The sequence below is a fragment of the Callorhinus ursinus genome, unplaced genomic scaffold (assembly GCF_003265705.2).
Source record: "Callorhinus ursinus isolate GAN/ISIS: 27379988/994484 unplaced genomic scaffold, GSC_fseal_2.0 scaffold8, whole genome shotgun sequence".
In the NCBI taxonomy this organism is placed as follows: Eukaryota; Metazoa; Chordata; class Mammalia; order Carnivora; family Otariidae; genus Callorhinus; species Callorhinus ursinus.
The window spans coordinates 47125631-47141384 of NW_027397070.1; the positions used below are offsets into that span (position 1 = coordinate 47125631).

Sequence of the window (15754 nt, forward strand, 5' to 3'; positions counted from 1 at the left end):
AAACCAGCTCCCCTCCCTCCTGTGACTGTCTCATGGCCTCTGTACCCACATGGCAACATCAAGGTCTGTAGTTACGTGTGTGATGGTTCTCCCTTGGTGTCCCCACTAGGCTGAAAGCTCCACCAGGGTAGGAACAGGATCTGTTTTTTGTTCACGATTGTATCCTTGATGCCCAGGACATAGTAGGCCCTCGATAAGTATTTACTGAAATGGAAGAAGAAACCAGTTGCTTTGTGACCTGTAAAATGCTTTTACATTCCCTCCTGTGGTTCAGTCTCATCTTGATTGATGCTGGCTGATTGGCTGAAGGAACAGGAGATTTGGGGGCTGAGAGGGATGCCTTAGCCAGTTCCTCTCCCCTCCTTTCCCTTGAGCAAGTGGGCTTCCCTTTCTCAGACTATAAACTTGAAATCAGTGACTCTTAAACCTGATGTTGTATATCAATTACCTGGGGATCTTCTTAACATGTGAATTGTGATCGCAGGGGTCTAGGATCCTCCCTAGGGTTAGGTCCAAGATTCTGCATCTCTAGCAAGCCCCCAGGTCAGGCGCCTGTGGTTCAACAGGGAGGCTTTCTCTTCCCGGTGCCACGGGGATGCTCACCCTTAAGGTTGGGTCGCTTCGCCCTCTGTCGGCCACTGAAGGGCATGGCAATCCTTGACCAAGGAGATAAAGAGTGCCTACAGGGATTTTGTTAAGCCACACCAAATTCTTGGGGGACAAAATCTTCTGCTAAAAGGAGATGGCACACAGATTCTGAAAGTATTAGGAAATGTACTCTTAAGAATGCACTCTGGGGGCACCTGGGTGGCGTGACCGACTCTTGGTTTCGGCTCAGGTCCTGATCTCAGGGTCAGGGGATCAAGCCCCAGGTGGGGCTCCTAGCTCAGTCCAGAGTCCACAGAAGATTCTCTCTCCCTCTCCCTCTGCCCCTCCCGCTCATGCTCTCTCTCTCTCTCAAATAAATAAATAAATCTTAAAAAAAGCAAGCAAGCAAGCAAGCAAGCAAGCACTCTGTAAAGGATCCTGCCATGCTGAGGCAAAAGGAATGCCCTGAACTGAAGGATGTTAGGGCTGGGAGGGACCCTGACACTCAGCTAGTGAATGATTTCCTTCTTTCACCACTGTTTGCGTTCCCCCCCCTTTTTTTAAATAGCAGAGGCCTTTCTTCATCAGGGATGCATAATGACTTGCATGGAGCCTAGGCGCTTTGGCCTCTGTGGGCTCCTTCTTCTATAAAAATTAATTGAAAATTGTATTTTATGATTGTTTTGGTATAAAGATAAATATGTTAACATATATAATATATTGTCATTTTTATTTTTTTATTTTTTTTAAGATTTTATTTATGTATCTGACAGAGAGAGACATAGCGAGAGAGGGAACACAAGCAGGGGGAGTGGGAGAGGGAGAAGCAGGCTTCCAGCCGAGCAGGGAGCCTGATGCAGGGCTCGATCCCAGGACCCTGGGATCATGACCTGAGCCGAAGGCAGATGCTTAATTGGCGCCTCTATATTGTCATTTTTCGATGTAAAAGTTAATTTTTTTCTTCTGATTTTCAAAAGAAATTAAACCATTTCTGTGGATTTGTGAAAATATTGTGGGCCTTAGGCACCAGGCGTTTGTATCAGCCCTGTTCTCTGCATGGTGCCCGGGTTCTATCTCTCTACCCACACACCCAAGGCTGTAGGATGTGCCTCGAGGGCCAGATTGCTTTTAACGCAGGTGCCCAGATCGGACACGTTAAAGGACTTATACAAAATACTGAGTGTTTACTCTGTGCCAAGTGCTTGAAACATATTGTTTAAGTTTCAGAACAACCTTGTTAGGTAGGTGTTACTGCCCATGTTGTGCCCCCAAGAAAATCAGAGTTGAGAAGGTGACGTGACTTTCCTCACATCACAGCCTAGTGGGTGGCATATCTGGGATTTGAACTCCAGGTCGGTCTGATCCCTCCAAAGACTGTGCCCTTGATGTGACAGGATATCTGTTCCCAAATGTACATTACAGTAGCAGGGATACTAAGGGACAAGATGTTCAGGGAAGGCTGGAGGGTCTTTGGGAAGAGGAAGAATCGAGGCTGGCTTTGGAGAAATCACTGCAGAGATGAAATGGCTGGAAAAGGCACCTGAAGCCACAGAGATGGAGAGGTGGGGGCCCTTGGTTCAGGGGACCATGGGGAGATTTCCCAAGCAGGAGGGGACTCAAGGTTACGAAGCAGAGGGTGATGAGGCAGGGCGTGGCTACGAAGAATGAGGAATTTGGGACCAATCTCATGCTCAGGGGAGGTTTTTTGTTTCCTTGTGCCCTAAAATCTGGTCCCAAATATCAATAACATAACAAAGTTTCATCTGCCGTCCCTGACTCAGTTAAGATTTTTTTTTCTCAGTTAAAATCTTATCCATCAAGTAGGAGTTCTGAAGTTTGCCCTACACTCTCAGAAATGTCAGGAAGTTCAATGACTGTCAGTTTCATAAGGGTGGGGAGCCTGTGGGGGCCTGGGTGCTCAGCATACCTTTGATGAAGGAGTGGACATGCTAGTCTACAAATAAATCCCTTTAAAGCCCCAAGGAGCAAATAGCGGGCTGGAGAAAGGGCCCCTGGCCAGAAGAGGGCGCTTTTCAGCGAAACAAGATTTGGTATAAGGAACCACGGGGATCTTTCTTCAGGATTGTGGATTGAGAATTTGCATCCCTGGGCTTTGCTCTAAACTCTGGGATTTAGGTGATCAAATCATTCTAAATTCTTACATTAACTCTTGTATTATAACTAGGAAAAGTGGGTAAAATGCAGTTTAGTTCCTCCATTTCATGTTCTTTTAATGCTTTAGGCAGTTAATACAGATATAATTATTTTTTGGGAGAGCAGTGCTTAAAACAGCAACCAGTTTATTATACCTCATGATTTGGTGAGTTAGGAATTAAGACAGGCATTGGCGAGGAAATTCTTCTGCTCAATATGGCAAAGGCTGATGTCCTCTGTGTTATTCAGCTGGGGGATAGGCTGGTCTGGAGGGTGTAAGATGGCTTTACTCAGAGGACACAGATGTAATTTTACATTTTGTGTGGTTATTTTTGTGTCTGTCGCCCTCACTAGTCCAGAAGCTACCAAGGGGCTGGAACTGTGTCTGTTTCTATCACTTTATCACTAGTGGCTAGCACCGTGCCTGGCCAATTGAGGCTTAGTAGATATTTATCAAATACATATTTGTTGAATCAATGATGTAATTTTAAAAAAAGATTTTATTTATTTATTTGAGAGAGAGAGGATGAGAGATAGAGGGCACGAGAGGGAAGAGGGTCAGAGGGAGAAGCAGACTCCCTGCCGAGCAGGGAGCCCGATGCGGGACTCGATCCCGGGACTCCAGGATCATGACCTGAGCCGAAGGCAGTCACTTAACCAACTGAGCCACCCAGGCGCCCTCAATGATGTAATTTTTATAAAGAGTGTCAGGATCCTCAGAAAACAGGCATTGGTATAAGGAACCACTGGGATCTTTCTGCAGGATTGCGGGTTGAGAATTTGCATCTCTGGGCTTTGCTCTAAACTCTGGGATTTAGGTGATCAAATCATTCTAAATTCTGTCCAAATGACTGTCATCATTGGAACTGACATCACTTGATGATGATAGTAGCTCAGTAAGTGCCAAGACTAAGCTAAGTACTTTACAGCCGGGCTGGTTGGCATAATTTACTCCCATTTTATAGATGAGGAGCTGAGGCTCCTGACACAGTTTCAAAGGGTGACATACAAGAAGGCCCGTGTATATCACAAATCAGAGAATCTGAGGTAAACTCAGGAGCCCTAGAGGCCAAGCAAATTACTAAAATGAGTTATTTGGGAGAGAAAAACCTGATGATATGACAAAAGGCAAGACAGTGTGTTTTCAATTGGTCACAAACGATGTTCCAGATTCCTGCTTCTACAGTTATCCAAATAATAGAAGCAAAACCACCCTAAATGTTGAGGTGAAAATTCACTTGGATGTTTATTGCTACATTCACTTAAACTGTTCCTCAAAAATCCATGTTTCTTCTTCTTCCTGGTTTTATTTATTTATTTCTTTACTGTTCTTAAAGATTTTATTTACTTGAGAGAGAGAGAGCAGGAGAGACAGCAAGCAGAGGGAGAGGGAGAAGCAGGCTTCCCGCGGAGCAGGGAGCCCGATGTGGGGGCTCGATCCCAGGACCCTGGGATCATGACCTGAGCCGAAGGCAGACGCTGAACGGACTGAGCCACCCAGGCACCCCTGGTTTTATTTATTTTGATGTTAATGCACAGCTGCACTGTTCTGTCAACACGGTGCTTTGCTTCTTTAGTTTTATCAAACAACAGGCTGGCTTAGTCATGAGTGTAGCGTCACAGAGCCAAGGCGGGTTAGTTAGAGCGTCGTTGCTTGAAGTCTGACGTCGCCAGGGGGATCAAAGCACTCAGGGATGATCTGATGCCTTGGCTTCCTATGGGCTCTGCCTTGCCTGAAAGGCTCTCCTAGCTCTCCTTCCTGTGATGGGGAAATACCCCAGGGCGTCAGGAAATTCCTGCCCCGGCAGGGAGCTGACTTCCCGGTCGGTATCCCGGGGAGTCTGAGCCCAGCCCCCTGCAGCCAATCAGCAGCGGAGGTGCCTCAAACTGACAAGCAAAACGAAGCCCAACAAATGCAGCTGGAACTTGAACAAACAGATTTGGGTGAGGCTGGGAGGGGAGTCAGGCCTGGCGTCATCCAGGCTCTGGGCCAGGCCGTTGTCATGGTGACAGCCAGCCCGTTTACCAGCGGGCAGCAGAGCCAGTTTTCTGAGGGGGAAGCCTACGGAGGGGGGCTGGGGTGCCCGAGGGGGCCTGCGCTTCTCCCAGTAAGTAATGAAAACCCACAGAGAAGGCACGGCCACTCCCAGACAGTAGTGCCTTCTCGAAGGAGCCGGTGGATGGCGGGGCGAGGGTGTGGGGGTGGGGGCCAGTGGGCTGGGAGAGGCTGGCCAGCCCGGGAAGGAGGGAAGTGGCCACCGAATGAGCAGAGAGGCCTCTGGGAAGGCTGGAAGGCATTCTGGGCAGAAAGGATTTGCAGCTGTGTTAGCTTTCTTGGCAAAACATGAATTGAAGCAGATCACAGAGTTCTTTAAAACAAAACAAAACAAAACAACAACAACGACACACAGGCCAGTGGATGAGAGGGGGTCTTTGGGACTGTCAGGGGTGGAACATGAAAATGCCTACGTCTTTCTCCAGAGGCTCTTTTTCTTTTCTCGTCTTTTCTTTTCTTCTCTTCCTCTCCTCTCCTCTCCTCTCCTCTCCTCTCCTCTCCTCTCCTCTCCCCTCCCCTCCCCTCCCCTCCCCTCCCCTCCCCTGCCCTTCCTTCCTCTCCTCTCTTCTCTCTTTTTCTTTTTGCTGATGTCCACAAGTCAAGTACTTGGAGGGCAAGAGGAACGAACAGCATTCAGCATAAAACAAAACGTTAGAAAACATCTGTTTTGCAAGGCAGGGCCTGCGAGGTGCTGGTGTCCGTGAGGATAGGTTACTTTAGGGTAAAGAATAGGCACCTTCCTGCCCTCAGAGGCATTGCAGATGTGACTGGTGTGTCACACTTGTGTCATTAGGTGGCAGAAAGAGAGGCTTGTCTACGCTCAGTGTTCTGGCCTGTGAACATCTGGATAATTAATAGTCTGACACTTGATAAAAAAAAAAAAGACATTCTTTCTGGCTAATGTGCCATATTAGCAAAACAAATGCCGTGGAGGAAAGAGTCGTGGTACGTCCTCCAGCAATCTCTCTGCCAAAGCGTCTGCCACGCCAAAGGACAAACGCTGTGTGAGTCCTCCTATGTGGGGTCGCCAGAGCAATCACACTGTAGAGACAGAAAGTGGAAAGGTGGTTCCCAGGGGCTGGGGAAGGGAAGGAGGGAGTGATGTTTAAGGGGTCCAGAGCTTCAGTTTGGGAAGATGAAAGTAGTTCCAGAGATGGATGGTGGCGAGGGCTGCCCAACAACGTGAATGTGCTTAACACCACTCACCTGTATACTTGACAATGATTAAAATAGTACATTCTGTGTTACGTAGATTTTACCACGATTTATTTTTATTTATTTATTTATTTTTAAGATTTTACTTATTTGACAGAGAGAGACACAGCGAGAGAGGGAACACAAGCAGGGGGAGTGGGAGAGGGAGAAGCAGGCTTCCCGCTGAGCAGGGAGCAGGGAGCCTGATGCGGGGCTCGATCCCAGGACCCTGGGATCATGACCTGAGCTGAAGGCAGACGCTTAGCCGACTGAGCCACCCAGGCGCCCCAGATTTTACCACAATTTCAAGTGTCTCAGTTAAAGGCTGCCTTCTTGTTGTACCAGGAGACCGTGGTGTTTGTTTGACGGCCGAAGTCCAGGGCTTGCTGGTTCACCTCTGTGAGCCTCAGCTGTGCCATCATAGGGAGGACGGTCGTCTTCCCTCAGCCAGGAATGAGGAATGGACACGCAAGCACCGAGTGAACGGGAAGGCACCACAAGAACGTGAAATATGGGTAAGATACTATTTCAAAACTCCTTGTTAAGGCACCCAAATGCTGGGGGCAAGATGAAGGAGGGGCGAAACAAAGGAAAGGATGATATTTGGCGATCGCAGGAACTGGAAGAAGCCCAAATACCGTAGGAGAGTAGAAGAGAGCTTGGGCCTCCTTCTCCGGGACCAGAAGGTAGGACCGACTTGGGCTATCACAGCGATTTAAAATACTTCTCCCTTTTGCTTTGCCTAAATTGAGAAACAAGTTAAGCCCACCCATCAGGAGGAAATGAAACGAAATGAACCAATGTCAAAACATCACCTCTCAAATTTCACTAAGGGAAATGGTATAGTTACAACACGATGCTGGGTCCAAGTTTATGGGATCTGGAACCCAAATGTGCTGGTGGAACTCAAGTCACCATCAGTTTCATTAACGGTTAACGATTTAGTCAAAGCGACTTTTTTTTTCCCACTAGAAGAAATACTCAAAGAAATTCATCACCACCACCACCACTTACCCAACATGTTATATTAGCATCTATTAGCATGTGCCAAGCCCTCATCTAGATACGTACCCTATCTTTCCATTTCTTATGACGTCCATGCAAGGTAAATCTTTGTGGATAACCACATGACGGTCGTGTTTAGCAGTTTGTTCTTTCTGATTGTTTGTTTCCTCGTCCATAAAATGAGAATAATGTTACAGCCAGAGCGGTTTAGCAGCTCACCCCTAGTCACACAGTTGGTAAGTAGTAACGTCAGGATTTGAACTCATGTCTCACTCCAGAGCTCTGCACCGGAGCACCACACTATACTGGTGAAGACACTATTGCTGAGAAGCTTCTGAAACACAATTGGTAATGAATATTTTGCTCTGGAAGCAATTTGAATGAGCAGTTGGTAAATTGCTTTATCATGACATTGCATGATGTCCTATTGACATACAATGGGGAAGAGTGATGAGTACCATGAGTGTCTTAGCAGGGATCTGGCTCTAAAGATGGATGAAACCACCAAGTACAGAGTATGAAAATGCTTGGCTGTGTTGTGTGTGTGTGTGTGTGTGTGTGTGTGTGTGTGTGTGTGTGTGCTGTGTGTCTTGTATGTTTTATTCTCTCTGTGTTGTATGTTGTATGTGTTATGGATGTGTTACATGTGTTGTGTGTGTATTACATGTGTATGAGTGGGTTGTGGAAGTGAAGGAGACTTGCCTGATGACTGATTTCTTCAACACTGAAGACCAGACATTCTAACAGCCAACGCTTACATGGTGCTCACTCTGAGCCACGTGCTCCTCTCAGTGCTTCCCATGTAATAACTCATTCATCTTTGCAACAGTCCTGTGCAGTGGCTACTAACAGTATCCTCAGTTTATGAATAAGGAAGTGGAGGCACAGAAGGATCGATCAACTTACCCAACAGTAAAAGGTAGAGCTGGGTTGGAACCCAGGGAGATTGGCTTCAAATTCTGTGGTCTTTTTTTTTTCTTTTCTTTCTTTCTTTCTTTTTAAAAAAGATTTTATTTATTTATTTGAGAGAGAGACAGAGATAGCAAGAGCTAGCAGGAATAGGGAGGAGAGGGAGAAGCAGACTCCCCGCTGAGCAGGGAGCCCGATGCGGGGCTCGATCCCAGGACCCTGGGATCACGACCTGAGCTGAAGGCAGACACTTAACTGACTGAGCCACCCAGGCGCCCCTAACTGGTGCTCCCAGATCACCATGTGGAAGATGATAGAATTATCCTCCTTATTCTGTGGGTGACGAGCCTGTGGACCATGTGAACACATGTTGGCTGAGACAGTCAGCACTCTCTAATTAAACATTAGCCTAGGCAAGCCCCTCTTTGCAGGCTTTGTAGTGCATATGTGATTTCTATCAATTTAATGGTTATTAAGAATTGAAAAGGATTGTTGTCAAAATCTTACATTTGACGCTTGTGAAATCTGTACAGACAAAATGGTTTCATTGATTTGTTTCCTCTGAAACCGCGGGCTACCTAGAGATGACCAGTACCTATGGATCAGATGTTCTCTGGAGCGTGAGGACAGACTGTGATTTATTTGAGATAGGATGGCATTCCATCTTTTGTCTTTCTTTAATTGCCTTCCCGGCGCCTGTCACTTTGAAGTTGGGAATAACGGAAAAAGGTCTTTGGTAATGCCACTCAAGGTGGAGGAGGAGACCAAGCCTGTTACTATTGCAACACAAAGGCACTGGTTATCCATCCATCCATCCATCCATCCACCCACCAAATGTCTACTGAGGACCTGTTTTAGGTGACAAAAACTCAGAGATGAATGAGATAAAGTAGTCACTTTTGTGGAGCATCTATTCCAGTGGAGAAAAAAAGACACCAAACTAATGAATAAATATAAACACAATAGAAGTCTAGACAGAGATAAGGGCTATGAAGAAACTAAGGCAGGGAAAGTGGAGAGGGAATGGCATATTTTACATAGTGTGGCCACAGGGGCTTATCTGAGGATCTGCAAAGTGGTTAATCTAATTGTGTAAAGAATTATCTTAAACATCCCAAGCCTAGACCCCACTCTCAGTGGACTGCTTTCTTCTTGTTCTGCTTCTCCCACAGGATCTAAGGGTAGCCCATGTCCCCAAACCCTCAGCTGCAGAAGGGTGGTGGACAAGGGACATTTAGGCAGGGGATGAGGAGTAGGTAAAGCTAGACCCTGGGGAGGGGAGCAAAGGGTTCAAGAGCTTGGGGGCCCATGGGATAAAGGGTCAGTGGTTGTTCATTGATTACCTGCTCAGTATCCATTTCTCTTCTCCCCACTTCCTACCAGCACTCATATTTGCCTTCTGGGTTTGGGTGGGATGTCAGGGAGGTTCCTGACTGTCCTAACAATCAGCATCATCTTAATCCTTTTACCTCTGTGATCAGTTCACATTGTGAAGTTCGAAGTGTGACACTTGAGTCTTCTGATGGATAGAGAAGTGAAGTTCTCTCCCCTCCTGGTGGAGACAGGTAACCCTGGGTCCATCTTGTGACCTCCATGGAAGCCATCCTGAGGATGAAGCCAACACATGGAAGAAGGCAGAGAGCAGAGAAGTGGAACCAGACTCCCAGTTGCTCTTGAAACACATAGCATTGGATTTTCCCCTTTGTGAACCAATTCATTCATTCAAAAACATTTCGAGTGCTTATTATGTGCTAGACATTCTCCTACATGTTTGGGGGGAAAAAAAATCCCTGTCCAGTTTTTGTTGGCTTCTCTTTTACTAGCATAGGCGGAGTGGTGGGCTGATCACCACCAGAATCAGTCTGCCTGGGTTTAAATCCTGGCTCCACAACTCTGTGGCTGTGTGACATCAGGCGAGTTACTAAACCGCTCTGTGCATCAGTTTCCACACACAAAAAGGGGATAATTCTAGTGCCTACCTCGTAGGATTGTTGTGAGGATTAAATGAGAGAATGTGAAGGGTGTGGGACAAGACCGGGCATGAGGTATGTGCTTGGTGCAGGGGCTCTGATGTGCCACCCACCCCATGCTTTGGGAATGCCTTATTTCTCCCAGCCACAGGGAGTGCTTTACAAGTCTTGCCCCAGGGGAAGATGACCATGTTGCCCCAAGGCCAGGGTCTCTTTCTGGGAACAGTCTACGTCCCATGACTGATCTATGAGGAACTATAAGTGCTGGACCCCTTGCCTCAACTCAGGACCACTCTGAAAGGTCACACTGGTTCTGGAACTCTCCCTGGGGTTGGTGGACGTCTTTGTTGGGCTTCTGTCTCAGCTCAATTTCTCCCTCTGCCCAATTCTGCTTCTTTTTCCTCCCTTTCTGTGGATGTTAATCCCAACAGCACGTCATGCATGCTGGTCTCTGAGTTTCTTCTCAGGAATGCAAGCTACTCAATAAATGTTAGCTGTTATCCTCACCCTCATCCTCATCCAAAAGCATCCTAAGTGATAGAGAAAAGAAGAGAAAGTGTGTAAAGAGGTTTTCTTACTAACTGGGGAGGGGTGACCATACGGGGCAGTGCAGAGTGGCTAGAATGAAGACCACACATGTTTTGTGGAGCTGAAGGGTTGTTCTGTGGAGCAGGGGAATCCTTCTCAAATCCTCGTCTCCAATTCTGGGTTGGAATTGGTGACTTGAACCTCAAGTGGAGCTCTGTGTATGAGCTTGACTGGCCAACAGTAAGATTTTTCTTTCTTAGTGGACTGTACCACCCTCTCCCGTCCAATATTAAGGGTGTAGTACAGGGTTACACTTTTACCTTGTTATTCAGTTTCCTGTCACAGCTGTTCTGGGAATCTGGCAAGCACTTTTCACATATAAAAACTCAGTTTTTAGTGCTGTGATGGGTGGACCAGTTGGAAAGGGATGGAGGCTCCTGGTTTTATAGTCGCATGGGGGCAGGAGTTTGCTTTCTTGAATCTGGAGAGCTATCAGGACACTGGTATTCACAGGCTGAATCTGGCAAATGAAAACCAGGATTTAGCACATACCCTGCTCATAGCTTTGCTGGAGGGGGAAGCTTGTTTCTGTCCTCTTGCTTTTTAGGCCAAGTGATGGTGATGCAGGAAAGCAAACTGGCTGTGCTTTCTCTAAAATGCTGATGGATTCAGCTGAACCCCACAGCATCATTCAAGGACCCACCACGGGTGAGCATGGTGTGTGTGTGTGTGAGAGAGAGAGAGAGAGAGAGAGAGAGAGAGAGAGAGAAGTCAGGTCCCTACCATGTGCAGGGGAGATAAGCCATGTTATCAAACAACACGTTACCCAGTACAGTGGATTTAGAACCAGACAGACCAGTTCTCAGAACTTGAGTCGAGTTCTAGTCGTGTTACTGAAGGTTCGGGTTGACACAAAGCTCTGGAGACCTGTGGGTAGGAGATGGTAACTCAGGAAAAGGGAACTGTCTTGTTTGCCGTGTTATTTATGAATATTCGATTTTGCTCCAGAAAATGAGATAAATTAAGTATAGAAGCAAGTAGCTTATGAGATTTTTTAGACACGGTAGAATAAAGAGAACATATATGGGTTGAATATAGATCAAATGAGAACATTACTTATAGACAAGGAGTATGAAGACCAAGTAAACCTTAAATATTTATAAGGCGTGGGTCATGTCTTCTCTAGATTGAAGCAACGTCACTCCTATGTTGGCCACTCAGTGGTGACACCCCAAGAAACACAGATAAAACCTGCAGCCGCTCAGGAGATTCACTGGGGTGCTGCAGTGTGAACAGGTGTACTTGGCCCCGAGTCTTCCCAATAGAGGCGGTATGTGTGTTAACTTCAGGCGCCCCCTCCAGCCGGTCACCTTGGCTTGCCCCCAGCGCTGCCCTCTGCAGCCACACCAGAGGAGAGAGAGCTGCTGTGGCAGAGAGAGAACAAGAGGTAGAATGTTGTGTGACCCAGGGTTCAGCTAGCGTGATCCTTCTACCTGCTGGCACTTGTCCTACGGGTGTTCACCGGTCCTGTCTCTTTGCCTTGCTTCTTTCCAGTGTGTGTTCTAACTTGATTAAATAAATGCCGAGATTCAGGCGTCTTCATTTGGCCCATGAGCCCTTCTGTTCCATGACCTCTGGTATAGGCTGCCTGGAGGTATAGTCAGAAGCTACCATTGCCTCCAGGTAACTTCACAAATGACATGGGAGTCGTAGCTCAGCCTTCCTGGAAGCAAAGCCCAAGACATAAATTCTTGTGCAAGTGATTTATGAGGGGGTTCTGTGTGGAGACAAAGTCTGTGAGGAAGTGAGAAGAACAGGATGGGAGAAGGGAGGAGGTCACACAAAGATGAGGTTCAACTGATGTGTAACCTCAGCCTGGTGCCGTGGAGAGCTTCAGAGCATGGAGAGTATGCAGGTCTGACCTTCCTTGAGGCAAGAGGGCCAGTCTTTTGCACCTGGTGTTAGGGAATGGATGCGCCAGCCGAGGAAAGGAGGTCTGGGTGGGGCGCCAGCATCTGCTACGGGTGGTTGGTCTGAACTCCCCTCCCAGGTGGGTTACAGTGGCAAGGGAGGGAAGAGAGGACTTAGTAGGTTGGGAAAGTAGTGGGAGAAAGGACTGGAAAGCCACGATACCATATGACTTGGAAGGGTCTGAAGCCAGAGCAAGAAGTTAACACCTGATTCCATGGGCAGGAAGCCATAGGGAGCCATGGTGTGCTCTTGAGCATATGTGTGATTTGGAGCAATGTTTAGGAAGAGAGTCATATGACGGTGGTATGTGTTGGGAGGAAGCTGCTGGCAAGGAGGGCAGCTGGGCCTGGTCTGGGCACTACTACAGGTAGCTTCAAGCGTCTCTGTCCTCAGCAGCCTTTGGGCAGCTCTATGCACTCAGAAGCCCTAGTTTTGCAGCCCTCTTCCTGGTCTCAATCTTACCCGATTCTCTTAAGAATCAGCCTTGTCCTGAAGGAAAAGGGACCGGTACCACATGCCCAGGATCCCTAGGCCAGGCTGGGGTGGGCAGGGGTGGGGAGAGGTACATTGCTGAAGGGTCTCCCTTGGAGAAGAACACCTCCTAAAAAGCTCAGCACAGGTCGAGGCTGGCTGCAGAGGGCTGGTTAATGCTGGAGTCGTACACACTGAGCGGGCTCCAAGTGAGGTTACCTGCTCTCTAAGTAATACAGAGCTTCTAAGCCTCTGGCTTTTGTGCAAGGCACTGTGGCCACCTGATCAGCATCAGGCTGAAGATTCTTGGTTTCAGACCAAGCCAGCCTCCAAGCAATGATCCCTCCTCAGGGCAGAGGTTTTGACTGTCTATCAAAACTTTAAGGGCAGTGGTTCCTAAACTCTAACATGCAAAAAACACTACGTGGAGGGCTTACTGAAAGCACAGGTTTCTGGGCCTCACCTGCAGAGATTCAGACTCAGCAGGTCTAGGGTGAGGGTGAGGAATTTGCATTTTAAATATGTACCCTTGTGACTGGGACCAGGCTGTGAAAGGGTCATAAGTGGGGAGAGGGAAGATCCAGCACGGATTTACTCAGGAAACCCAGCAGCCCTGTGAAGTAGGTAATATTATTTTCATTATTCTCAGTTTATAGATGGATAAACTTAGGCTCAAAGGATTTAATGGCACTTCCCAAACTCTCAGAACTAGTAAATGACAAAGCTAGGATTCTAATTCACTCACATACAGCCTGTGCTGCTATCTAAGATCTGGAGAAAGAATAATAGGGTGTCTAGCTAGCCGCATACATATGCAGGCTCGTCTCCTGACACCCCCCCCGCCCCGGCCCCAATATGAGCCCTCTGGAGCCAGGTTAGTAGTACCAGTGAGGAACAGGCTAGGTTGCGCTGCAGTAACAAATTAGCCATCGGGTTCATTTCTTGCTCATGGTACGTGGCCATTCAGACCAGCAGGGGGCTCTATTCATTGTAGTCACTCAGGGATCCAGGCTGGGAGAAGCTCTGTGTTGACAGGGTTCCACAATTGCAGGGGTAGAGCAAGAGGACACTGGCTCTTGAACCATGCATTTCTATCTGGGAATGAGTGGGTGTCACTTCTGCTCAGATTTCAGTGGCCAAGGAAGTCCCATTGCCCTGCCTGAGTTCATCAGAGTGTGGAAATGTAAACAAGAATATAGTCCGCCACGCCAACATCCGCTCATAAGAGCTTGAACGCACCTCCTTTTCTCATGTCTTTGCACATGCTGTTCCATCTGTCTGTTCATCTGTCCTATCCCTGCTTCTCACCAACTCAGTGTCTAATTCTAGACTCCCTGCCACCAGCTCTGGGCAGCCTTTCCTCATCTGTCCCAGTCTCCAACCCCCCCGCCGCCAGGGCCCGGGGCCGCTCCCTGTTAGGATGCATGCCGTGTTGCACTGCGACTGTCAGTTTGTCTGTCCTCCACCCACTGGACTGTGGGCTCCCGGGATATGGGCACATGCCATGGTGACAGGCCTTGAAGCTCTAGCCCCTGAGAGGCAGGAGGCGAGCAAGCGCTCAGGGGCGGCAGAGCAGAGTGATAAAGAGCTGGATTCTGGAGCTTGCAGGAGCTGCCCCTCTCCTTTTCCCACAGGAACAGGATATGTATGGGCTTCAGAAAATGGGGAAGAGGAAGGTAAGAATTCTGTGACTTCAGGATGAGCCAGCGCACACAGGAGAAGGAAAACCCCTGCAGCAGGGGGCTTTTTCCAAAGCCTCATTGCCCCATCATGGAAAGACTCACCTCAAACCCGGGTTAGTCACTGCCTGGCACTGGCTGTGTCACCACAGGGTGAATTTCAAGAGACCCAGAAAGGACATTCTGCAGCTGGGGGAAAATCCTTGCTGTCCCCACTCTGGGGCCCCTGGGGCCCATTAGAGGTCATTGTTAGCCAAAGGGCAGGTGTTAGTGGTCTCTTCAGAGGAGCTTTGCTTGAGTCCTGTCATGCCACAGCCTCTGGGGGCTGGGGAAGGCTGTTTGGGTTCAAGATCAGGGGATTGAGGCCTGCTCAGCAAGGGCATTAGCCTGACTCTGATGTGGGGCTCTGCAAGGTCTGAGTCACTTCCTGGGCACCCACACCTGGAGTGACCGCAGAATCGAATCCCTGAAGTGTCCCACCTGCAGCCAGATGGCTCTGAGACCGATGGGGGTATGAGGAGAATTCAGGATGACAAGTACTTACAAGGGGATGGGGGTGGGATACAGCAGTCCCAGAGTCAAGCTGTAAGTCCCTTGAGGGCTGAGGGCAGATCTCATTATTGTCTTATCCCTAAAACCTGTCCTGACAATGGCCAACATGGTCCTACATAACCGAGCCCTCTCCTCCCTGCTCACCTCTGCTTACCTCTTCTGACCTCATCTCCCCCTACTCTCCTTTCCGCTCCAGGCACACTGACTCATGGCTCTTCCTGTGTCATGTGTCCTCCTGCCTCACAGGGCCTTTGCACCTACTGTTCCCGAACTGCTTGTACCCAGAAATCCACATGGCTTGTCAGTCAAGTCAGGTCTCTGTCCAAACCTCACCGTATCAGAGAGGGCTTTGGGTCCATGTACCCTGGCTTCCTTAGCCCACTTAACTTTTCTTCCTGGGGGGCGCCTGGGTGACTCAGTAGGTTAAGCGTCTGCCTTCGGCTCATGTCAGGATCCCAGGGTCCTGGGATCGAGCCCTGCATCTGGCCCCCTGCTCAGCTGGTAGCCTGCTTCTCCCTCTCTCACTCCCTCTGCTTGTGTTCCCTCTCTCGCTGTGTCTCTCTCTGTCAATTAAATAAATAAAATCTAAAACAACAACAACAACAACAGCAAAACAAAACAAAAAAAACCCTTTTCTTCCTGGGTCTTTCTGCCTGGAGGGAGTATGTACTTGGTTA

At 48.3% G+C, this 15754-nt stretch overlaps 2 long non-coding RNA genes and 1 other non-coding gene across 3 annotated transcripts in view; all 3 read left to right on the forward strand.

Annotated features, from left to right (window-relative positions):
- Positions 1 to 5537: 5537 nt before the first annotated feature.
- Positions 5538 to 5665, forward strand: LOC112822881 (small nucleolar RNA SNORA17). Its single transcript, XR_003207862.1, has one exon. It is a non-coding gene; the product is annotated as a small nucleolar RNA SNORA17 (small nucleolar RNA).
- LOC112822728 (uncharacterized) overlaps positions 5604 to 15754 on the forward strand; it is a 54790-nt gene continuing 44639 nt past the window's right edge. Inside the window, exons 1-2 of the long non-coding RNA XR_003207768.2 lie at positions 5604 to 5802; positions 6338 to 6507. This is a non-coding gene — a long non-coding RNA (uncharacterized lncRNA). The remainder of the gene's footprint in view (positions 5803 to 6337; positions 6508 to 15754) is intronic.
- LOC141373284 (uncharacterized) lies at positions 7433 to 9637 on the forward strand. Its single transcript, XR_012379083.1, has 2 exons — positions 7433 to 7916; positions 9388 to 9637. It is a non-coding gene; the product is annotated as an uncharacterized lncRNA (long non-coding RNA).